Genomic DNA, 10,405 nt, shown 5'->3' on the forward strand with positions numbered 1-10,405 from the left:
TTTTGTTTTGTCTTGTTTTTTGTTTGTTTGTCTTTTAGGTTCCCAATAAGCAACACTTTTTTTAAACCTTGCTTCAGAATGTTCTTTCTCTAATCATGATGCTAAGATTTGTATACTTTTTCAGGAAAGCACACTGAAGTCATGCAGCTTGCTCTTTCTGTCACCAAATGTGTCTAATCTACCACCATTTCTACCCTCTCTCCTAACTTACAATTGTGTTGCTTTCTCCACCAGCAATACACTAACTCTTGGCATATTTGGCTGGCTTCAGTATGCCCTTCATCAAATTCACACAAGGCCCCTTGGCAGTTAGTGATACTTTAAAACTGTAACTCCTCACAATTTTTTTTCAAGAGGAAAAGAAAACTTGTGGGAAGGTGTCCACAGAAATAAAAATGTACCCAAAAGTTTCTTGAACTCTGTGGTTTGTATTGGCACAGGATTGATAGAATGGGTAGGTAAGATATAATAGACGTGAGAAGTGACACTGAAGTTGAAGATATGAGAGATTTGGTCATGCGGATCAATGGGAAAAGACAGAGCAGGCAACAGAAAGTTCTGGGACAATCGAAGTTAAAAACAAAAACAAAAAACTCCTGGTACATGAAAATACTTTTAAAGAAATTGAAAACTCTAAGGTATTAAAAGTCAGGTCTATTCCCCTTTATATACCTGAAGAATCATGAATGAGTCTAATTTTAATTTTAAGAGCTATCCACAAAAATTAGCAACAAAAGGAAATTATATCCTTTAAAATGAAAACATCTAAATGAATGAAGACTATGGTCTGAATATTTATATCCACACAAAACTGATTTGTTGAAGCCTTACCCTAATGCAAGGTTATTTGAAAGTCTTTGGGAGTAAATAAGTCAGTGGTTCTTAACCTGTGGGTCTTGGCCCCTTTGGGGGTCAAATAATTCTCTCCAAGAAGTCAAATAGCAGGTATCTGCATATGAGATATTTACATTATGATTCATAACAGTGGGAAAATTACAGTTATGAAGTAGAAACAAAAATAATTTTACTGTTGAAGGTCACCACAATATGAGAAACTGTATTAAAGGGTTGCATCATTAGGAAGGTTGAGAACCTCTGAACTAGGTCATGAACATGGAGTTTCGTAACAGGGACGTAATTCATAGGGAGACTACAGCAAACCTGACACTTCAGTCAAATGAAGACATAGTTAAAGATTGTGGTGTGTATCACTTCTCAGCCTTTCGGCTAAGATCAAGTGTAAAGGTTGTGGTATGTGAGGAGGCTCCTCACTAGACAACACAATTTCCTGTTTATTTGACCTTGAACATTCTAGGCCTCACATTGAAAATATGAGTTTTGGTTGTCCATGAGGGAGGTGGTTTATGTTATTTTTCTACAGCAGCTCTACTCAACGGATGCAATCCCTCCCTACTTACTAAGGAGAAACTACCCAAATGTATCATAATGCAAAAGACAGAGAACATTTGTGTCAAAGATGTTTGCAAAATACAAAATTAATAAGGAAGAACAGTTAAGACAGAAAGACATAAACATCAGTAAAGACATATAACTAATTAAATAGAACATGGAATCTAAATGAATCCCCAATTTGTAGAGAGAGTTTGAATGGACTGAGTACCTATAAAGATATCTAGGTATCTAGTGAGATGCAAACCTCATAAGGAAATTTTACTCTACCCATACCAGATTGCCAGACATTTAGAAGTTTATAATTAAAGCATCATGCTTTGAATGCTTTGAATACTAGTGTACCTATACAATAATGGAGGAAATGCAAATTGGAAAACATCCTGTGGTATATGATTTGTTGAAATCTAGTGAGTTTGAAATCATGCATTATTTTAGCCTTCAGTGCACTCACATCAGGCACATGGTTTCGTGGAGTGGGCAATTGCACAAACTGTTCTTAGTGTCATTCTCAGTAACAGAGCAAAACTGTTTCACTCACCCTGACACTCTCTCATCTAATGACCATTTCCAGGGGAATTGCTATGGACACTCCAGAATAACCATGCAGACCATTTGTGAACAATTATGACCTGGACACATTTCCTTCCCAATGGACAACACGTGACATTTTTTATTCATTGGGTTGACCATTTAGTTATTTTGTCTGACTCTGTATATAAGAGTTTGTGACTATCCAATGCTTGTGGAGAGATCCTCAGCCTGTGGTAATACAATCAAACCACAGCTGCATTTGCCATTGAGATCAGCATACCCTAAGCATTTTTTTTTCAAAAGCATCTGTCATCTCTCTATGGCAGACTACAGGGAAACAAGAGAAAATACAGACTTTTCTGTGCTTGATTTGGAAGCAATGTGAATTATTTCAGTGAAAGTGACTTAGACATATGAAATGTAGATACCACAAGGAAAGACCAGTACAGGGAAGAGAAGTTCTCAGCCCCCCCCCACTGCATTTTAAGTCATCCTTGAATCCTTTTCTGCTGATATTGAAGCATGAACATCAATTTAAGCTTGAATATATGTGTGTGATTTTCATGGCAATTGACAAACAAATAGAAATATGCTAATGTGTTCATATCTTTACTAAAATACCAACTAATTCTTCACTTTCCATTTATGAACTGAAATGATCAATTTGAATATCCAGTTGCTATGTGTAGAGTCTATCTTAGTAAATTTGACATGTTGTGTAATATTCTGGGATTAATGAATCTGTGTAATTGCCATTATAATATGATGAGGAAAGGAACAGTGATTCAAGATGAACAAGAAATCTCATGAATAAGCTTGTCACTAGAAGATTTAGCTATCTAATATTTATGTGAATCATTTTCATCTGAAAGTTTAAGACTAACCATATCAATTCCTTTCAGAAGAAAAACGTCATTATTCTTAAAGACACTTTTGAAATACTATCTATACTATCTATACTACCCAATGACTGGGTAGGTGGGAAGGTTTCAAACCCCCTGGAAGAGGCAATGAACTACCATGTGGGTGCTGCTAAACAACCCCAGGCCCTATGCATGAGCAGTAGATTTAATAACTGACCCAGTCATCTAATATGATCTGTAGAGTTCTAATGTGGAGAAACCAAAGCTTATCTAAATTTGACATAGAGCAAAGTCTTCATAAGCAGTTGTTTGGTGGTAAAAAGTAAAGAAATACTAATACAATCTCAAAGCAATGGAGAAATTATGAAGTCAATTAAAAATATATTATAGACATCCTAAAAAAGAGAAATATTTTCTGCCAAAATTTTTAGCATGTACCCTGTTCTTTCGATAAAGACCAGTCGACCTCATAAAGTTATTTGGAAATGCAAAAGGAATAGTGTAGGCAAAATCCTATGATGGATCTGTGCCTTCCTAAGTGGAGTATTTGGTTGTAGTTTGGACTTAGAAGCAAGGGTCCAAAATCCAATTCTATCCAGTATAATGGATTATGTGGTAACAGAAAGAAGATGAGGCTTCTTGAACTTTAGTTTCTTTAAAGTTTGTAAAGAGCTTATTAAGCATGTGTCAGCCATGTGTTTATCAGGGAAATGCACAGTAATCAGCCTGAGACTTTTTATAGGAGACGAAGAGATACTAAGATTGTTTGCATCACTTGGAGGAGGTAAATGATAAATGGTTAGCATGGAGCCTAACACAGGACATGTGGTGTCTGTTAATAATCGTGACATCTGCACTACTGTTACCTGACTGGCCAACACAGGCATTGACAATTAAATACAATGACTGTGATAGCAGGTCCTTCTGTGTCAGGGAAGTTCAAAACTTCTGTGAAATTCATTACTCTAAAACTGAGTTATGAATAATGCATCTGAAATTTTACTTTATGTCATCCAAATTTTTAATTTAATGAGTATTGAGGGTGGCTACTCTTGTCTTATTCCAGCCTTCATGGTCTCATTTTTTTCCCCACTGAGTGTGAAGTAAGCTATATGTTGTCATATATAGTCTTTATTATGTTGAGATATATTTCATCTATTTCTAATTTCTGCCAGACTTCTCCCATGGAGATATATTTAATACTGGCAAGTCTCTTTTCTATATCTATCAAATTTCTGCTCCTCTGTTTATATAGTGTATTTATCTTACTGCTTTGTTTATATTGATATGCTCTTGCATCACAGGTATGAAACAAAGGTAGTCATGATCTTCTTAATATGTTTTTAAATCTGTTTGGTGATATTTTGTTTATAATATTGGCATCTAGACTCATTAGAGAAGTGGATCTGTGGTCGATGTTTTTGGTTGTTTCTTGTAAATTTATCTGATTTTGCTGCCATAATAATATTGGTAGAAGCCTGAGGGTTTTAGATACCACTGAGCTTATTACACAGGCTTCAGCTGAGTGCTTATCAGGGAAAAGCACAAAATCAACCTGAGACATAGCCTTTACATTTTTCCCAGTAAGGTTTATCAGGAAAATGTAGAGAAATAGGCCTGAAAGACAGCGCTTGCCTCTTCCTAAGTAAGGGCACTAAACTTACCACTTCTCAAAATGCTATTCTCCTCTAAGCAGAAGTCATGTGGACAGAAGGGAGGCCAGATATTCACTGTCCCAGAAAACATCCTGACAAAGCATCAGTAGAAGTGACGTTACCTGTTGTGAAGAAAGGACAGAAGAATAGCTTGTCAAGATTCTGGAGTCAAGCCAAATGGAGACCTGATGCTGGAGGAGGAAGAAAAGTCTCTCCCACCTGTCATATCTCTGATATATGGGACATTTTAGATGCCACAATGTAAATGAGAATGCGTTTCTCTGGGATCATCATAAGGCCTGACCTGGTCATAGTCTGAATCACCAGTTTGGAAATCTCCATCAGGTGTTGGTAGCAAGCAAACTTCTATAGTCAAGGTACAAAAATGCACAGTGAGAGACCTCTGTTAAGAATGTCTGCTCTGGGCACCAAACCCTGACACTATTATTGATGTCATGCTATGCTTGCAGACTGGAGCCTAGCATGGCTGTTGTCTGAGAGGCTCTACCAGCAGCTGACTGAGACAGATGTAGATACTTACACCCAAACATTGAACTGAGGTCTGGGACTCCAATGGAAGAGTTAAGGGAAAGACTGAAGGGGATTGCAACCCCATAGGAAGAACAATAGTATCAACTAACCGAAACCCCTGGGAGCTCCCAGAGACTAAACCACCAACCAAATAGCATACATGGGCTAGTCTGTGGCCCCTGGCACAAATATTGCAGAGGACTACCTTGTTTGGCCTCAGTGGGAGACAATGTGCCCAACTTTGTAGAAGCTTGATGCCCCAGGGAAGGGGATGCTGGCAGGGGTGAGGTAGGGGTGGGTGGGTTGGTGGGGAAGCACCCTTTTAGAAGCAAAGGGGAGGGAGGATGGGGTAAAGAACTCCGGGAGGGGGAACAGGAATGGAACAACATTTGGAATGTAAATAATAATAACAATAATAATAATAATAATAATAATAATAATAATAATAATAATAAAATAAAAGAATGTCTGCTCTGCCCCTAGAGGCTTTGCAGGTGTGGTTGCTGTGTCACAGAAAGGAGAGAGGCTATGTCTACGCTTAGTGTTCTGACCTGTGAACACCTGAATGATAAGTAGGCTAACAATCTCTGAAAAAAGTAAGACTGATGCTATAACCAGTCTGGCCCCAGACAGGCCCAGATGGGCTCCTAGGACAGGCAGCATGCTGGAGACTGGAGGAACCCCACCTGGGTCCTCAGGCCCAGGAGTGAGTAAGTCCAAGACACACAGCCTTTGCAGGGGGCCCTTAAGCAGACCTGGTGAGGAGCAAGCTCCAGAGGATCACCAGACACCTGCCATGGGGCCGATACAGGGAGCTTTCCTGAGGTGACCACCAGTCTGGTGCTGGGCAAGGGAAGACTACAACTGAGATGACCCCTGCCTAGCTCCATAGTGCATGACTGAGGCATAGCAATCCTGAGACCATCCCTGAGATGACCCCAGACATTCAGAAACCCTGGGTACCACTGAGAGGGGCAACTAAGTGGTAGAGAAATGGAAAAGAATGAAAACCTAGAGTATGTGGGCACAATGAAGAGGGGAAGAGCTGGAGATTTGATGTTGAAGAAAAACAGCTTGATGTGAGTAGCTGATGATGTCATTGGGACCATGTTGGGGTCCTGACCTGTACTGCCACAAGGGACCATGTCTGAGTCTGTTCTACAACAGCAGGAGTCTGTTACCACTAATGGCTAGGCAGATATCCCTGGTCAGGTTGCTACTTGGGTACATGTTGATGTCTGAAGACTGTGGAGAATTGGCACTAACCTTTGCCAGGGTATCTTGGAAGAGCTGGCCACCAGCATGTAAGCATGGGAGAGCTGGTCCTACAACTTGTTTTCCACACAGCAGCCTGGGCAAAGAGAGATATGGCCTCTCCTAACCCCTGCCCCTTGCTATCTAGAGCAGGTAGGAGAGCTGGTTGTGTTGTCAAGAGAACAAGAGAGCTAGCTGTCTCTGTCCCTCAAGGTCTGCAGCACATGGGAGAGAGGGCCCTGTAATTTTCTTGGGCAGCAAATTAGAGCTGGCCCTGGGTATAAGAATTGTAGGTGAGCTGGCCTTGAGGGCATGAGCACAGGAAAGTCTGCCCTGTCCCTTTTCTACTGTATGGTGGAGCAGACAGGGGAGAGATCCTCTTCTCCCTTTTCTTCCCTCATTCCTCTTTATCTATGGCAGGCAGGAGAGATGGTCCCAGGGTCATAAGAGTGGGAGAACTGTCTCTGTCCCTCACAAGCTTCAATTCTTGGGAGAGCAGCTTGCGTCTTACTTGGGAAGCAGGGTAGAGCTGGCCCTGGGTGTGGGGTTTGCAGGTGAGTTGGCCCAAGGATGTGAGAGCTGGATATCTGGCCTCCTTCTCGTGTGCTGTGTGGTGTCATAGCCAGGGAGATTTCCCTCTATTGGAAAAACCAACAATCTGCAAATAAACAGAAACTCTCATTCCTATTTTCCAGAGCTAAACCAACCAGTCACCTAACCCCTTAGATGGTCTAGACACTGGACTTATCATATAAGTATTTAAAACACTTATATGTCAAAGGAACTATTAAGAAGCTGGATGGCATACACGAATTGGTGGGGAATGTAAGGAAAGAAGTGGAAATTACAAATAAACAAATGTTAAAATTCCTCGGTAACTGGCCTTTAGTTGCATCAATACGATACTCAAAGTGCAAGGTAGTGGGAGTTAAAGCAACAGAACACCTCACAGGTGTGGAAAGTTATCAAATGCATTACCAAATGAGCAGCAGTGTTAGACTGGAGTAATGCACACAGGAGAGAGAGTGAAGGGTTTCAGAAAGAAGTTGACTCTGAAAAGCAAGCACATCTAAGCACTCTATGATAGAACTAACCACTATCGAGAGGAAATCTTGAAGGCAGAGGAAGAAAATGATTCATTGCAGGAAGACTCTTTTAAAAATTCCAAAGATGTGTCAGTAACAATGTAATCCAAAAATAAGGAGGTTGTATATGCAATCTTATACAAACATAGTAATGTATTATTAATTAGTATATTAATAATTAATAAAATATATTCAGTTATTACTCTTTTTGGAATGCTATAAGATAGAGGAGAAAGCTGGTTTGAGGAAAGGGACTTGTGAGAGGTATGAAGACAAGAGGTAGACTGTTTACTCTCTTATATCTCATAGCAGCACTCCATCTACATGGAATAACAGAAGGTTTAGCTCTGTATCTTGCTTACAGTCATTTATTGTTCTTATTTTAAACTATCATATAGCTTGATAGTTAACCTATTGCTCTGTCCTTTCATCCCTATTGTTACTGTTTCTATTTCAGAACAGTCTCCCAGATATGTATAAGGTGTGTGCATGTGCGTGCATGTGTGTGCGTGCGTGTGTGTGTGTGTGTGTGTGTGCGCGCGCGTGCGCGCGCGCGCGTGTGTGTTTTGAATGAGAAAGAGTGCAATGTTTGCCTTTCTGAGTACGGATTATTTTGTTTTATATTATTTTCTCCATTTGCATCTTTTTTGTTTCAAATCACACGATTTCACTAGCTTTGGCTTGATAAAAGTCTACTGTGCATGAATACCCCATCTTTCTTTTTTCATCTATCTGGTGACAGGTATCTTCCAAGGCTATAACTTTGCTATTGTGCTTAAAAATCATGATCGTGCAAGGATGTCTGTGGAATGATGATTTAGATGCCATCAGGTATACATCTGGAAGTGTTAAAGTAGCAAATAAGATTTGGGGTATAATGGCTCACAGATTTCATCACCTGTGTATGATGGCTCATCTTCCTCTAACAGCCTTTCCATCACTTCTTGTTTAGTTTCCTATACATTGCAATGGATAGTCCCGACTGATGAGATAAAAGTTCTCATGACAAATGCACCTCTGGGCATGCCTAGGAGGAATTAGGCTGATTAGGTTAATTAAGGAAAAAAAATTCTCCCACTGTGGGTGACATCATACTTTGGGCAGTGATCCTTGAGAAAAAAAAGGGGGGAGGCAAGCACAGCTATTCGCTGTCTCTGTTTGCGGACAGTGGAACAAGACCCCTCAACTACTGCTGCCCTCAGTTTACCTCCATGAGATGTGTCCTGGAACTGAGTCAAAATAAGCCTTTTCTCCCTTAAGTTGCTTTTGTCCCAGCAACAGAAGAAAATTCCTCTTTTGTTGTTTTGTTTTCTTCTACACTGTTTCTCTGTCTTTGCAGATCCAGGAATACCACACCTGGCTACCTGGGATTTATTTTGTATAATTCTTTTCATCTCAGTGAACATTGGTTCTGATGTTTGATTTTAAAATATATTTTTATTTGAAGCCTTTTCTGATTCTAAAGTCTACCCTTTAGGCTGCTTCATCGAGCACACTGGTTCTCCCTTCCCCGTAGAGCCTCTTTGTAATTTATTATGTGTTCACTGTGCACTAGAGTGTATGCTTCAAGTTAAGAAATTACTCTTTTCTTCTTTCCAGAGACTAACATTCTAAATTTGACAAAGTACTGCCTCACTATTTCCCTGATTTCAATCTGTCTTTGAAATCTAAAGAGAGAATTTGCCCCATAAAGAAAAAAGAGATGTGTTACTTTAAGGTAACAAACACATATGTGCTTTGCGTAGTTGTTACAAAGTCAGTATTAATGGATCAAATACACCAACTGGAGCCAAGCTCCCCAAGCAATTGAACATTGAATTCTCAAGTTTTCTTCTCTTAAAGCTTTCTCTGCTGCATAGAATTGGAGAGCTTGTAACATTTGGTTCGGTGTGCCTTCTGCCCAGAAGTAATTTATTGCAAAGCCAGGAAATAGTAAGAAGATAATGTTCCCAAATAATCTTTCAGGAGACCTCAGATTATAAAGTTTTATACTTTCATCTTCCAAATTGTGATTAGAAACTTATTTTGTATTGGTGTGTTTTAATCTTTCTCTTCTTCATACTTTCCATTTAAATCATTCTGGAAACAAAACTTAGAAGTTTCATAAAATACATCATTTAGAATGATTGGCCTAGCAGACACTATTTGAAATGACAATCATACAAATACAAATTGGAAAATAATTTTAGAATTTTAATCACTTTTGTTTATCATAGTAAAATGCCTCACATCTTTATCCAGCTGCAGCTAGAAATGCTATCATAATTTAAATTTAAAAAAGAGTCTTTCTTGATCAATTTTTCACAATCATTATCCTTCATTTTATTTATTTTTGTTACATAAAACCCATATAATTTTTTAAAAATTTGCAAATAGAAAACATCATACACCTAAACTAACACAATCCCCCATACAAGGTTTTATCAGGCTACAAGTACATACATTCCTGCACATGTCTAAGTAGTCATAATAGCCATTATGAAACTGTGGCATTTTGCTGTGGATTTTCTGCTTTCACTATTCATTACATTTTGCAAATGTATCCACTACACAGACAATGACACAATGAAATTAAGGTTTCTGCACAGCAAAGGACACTATCAATAGAGCCTACAGAAGCCTACAGTATGCAGTTATTAACTGATATACTTCAGACAAGGGACTTATGTATTTAATAATTGCAGAAATTAAGTCTCACGAGAATAAGATTGCCAATGAACAGGTAGGTTAAATTCACGGCAGCACTAAAACCAGAGAAAACTATTTGCTTTGTGTCTCCTTCCATAACTCACATGTCTCTCATGGGCATTCCATCCTTCCCCATTACCTACTATTACCCTTTCCTGTCTCACTCTTTATCGTCATGAGGCACTCACTCACACATGCATTTGCTCACATGCATGCATAGATACATCATAGGGCAGGATTCATCAGTAAGGAAGGTCATGCTTCATTTTCTTTGTTTCTGACATCAGGTGACCTAAATCCATCCTCATCCTGAAAATTTTGTGATTTTGTTTTTCGTTAGAGGTTAGCAGTATTTCGGTATCCATATGTACTGATTTTTTTACTA

General features: G+C 39.0%; 1 pseudogene; it reads left to right on the top strand.

The window, feature by feature from the left end:
• Positions 1 to 5,465: 5,465 nt before the first annotated feature.
• LOC116897585 lies at positions 5,466 to 5,578 on the top strand (annotated as a pseudogene).
• The last annotated feature ends 4,827 nt before the right edge of the window (positions 5,579 to 10,405 follow it).

The sequence above is a fragment of the Rattus rattus genome, chromosome 3 (genome assembly GCF_011064425.1).
Source record: "Rattus rattus isolate New Zealand chromosome 3, Rrattus_CSIRO_v1, whole genome shotgun sequence".
NCBI classification, from domain to species: Eukaryota; Metazoa; Chordata; class Mammalia; order Rodentia; family Muridae; genus Rattus; species Rattus rattus.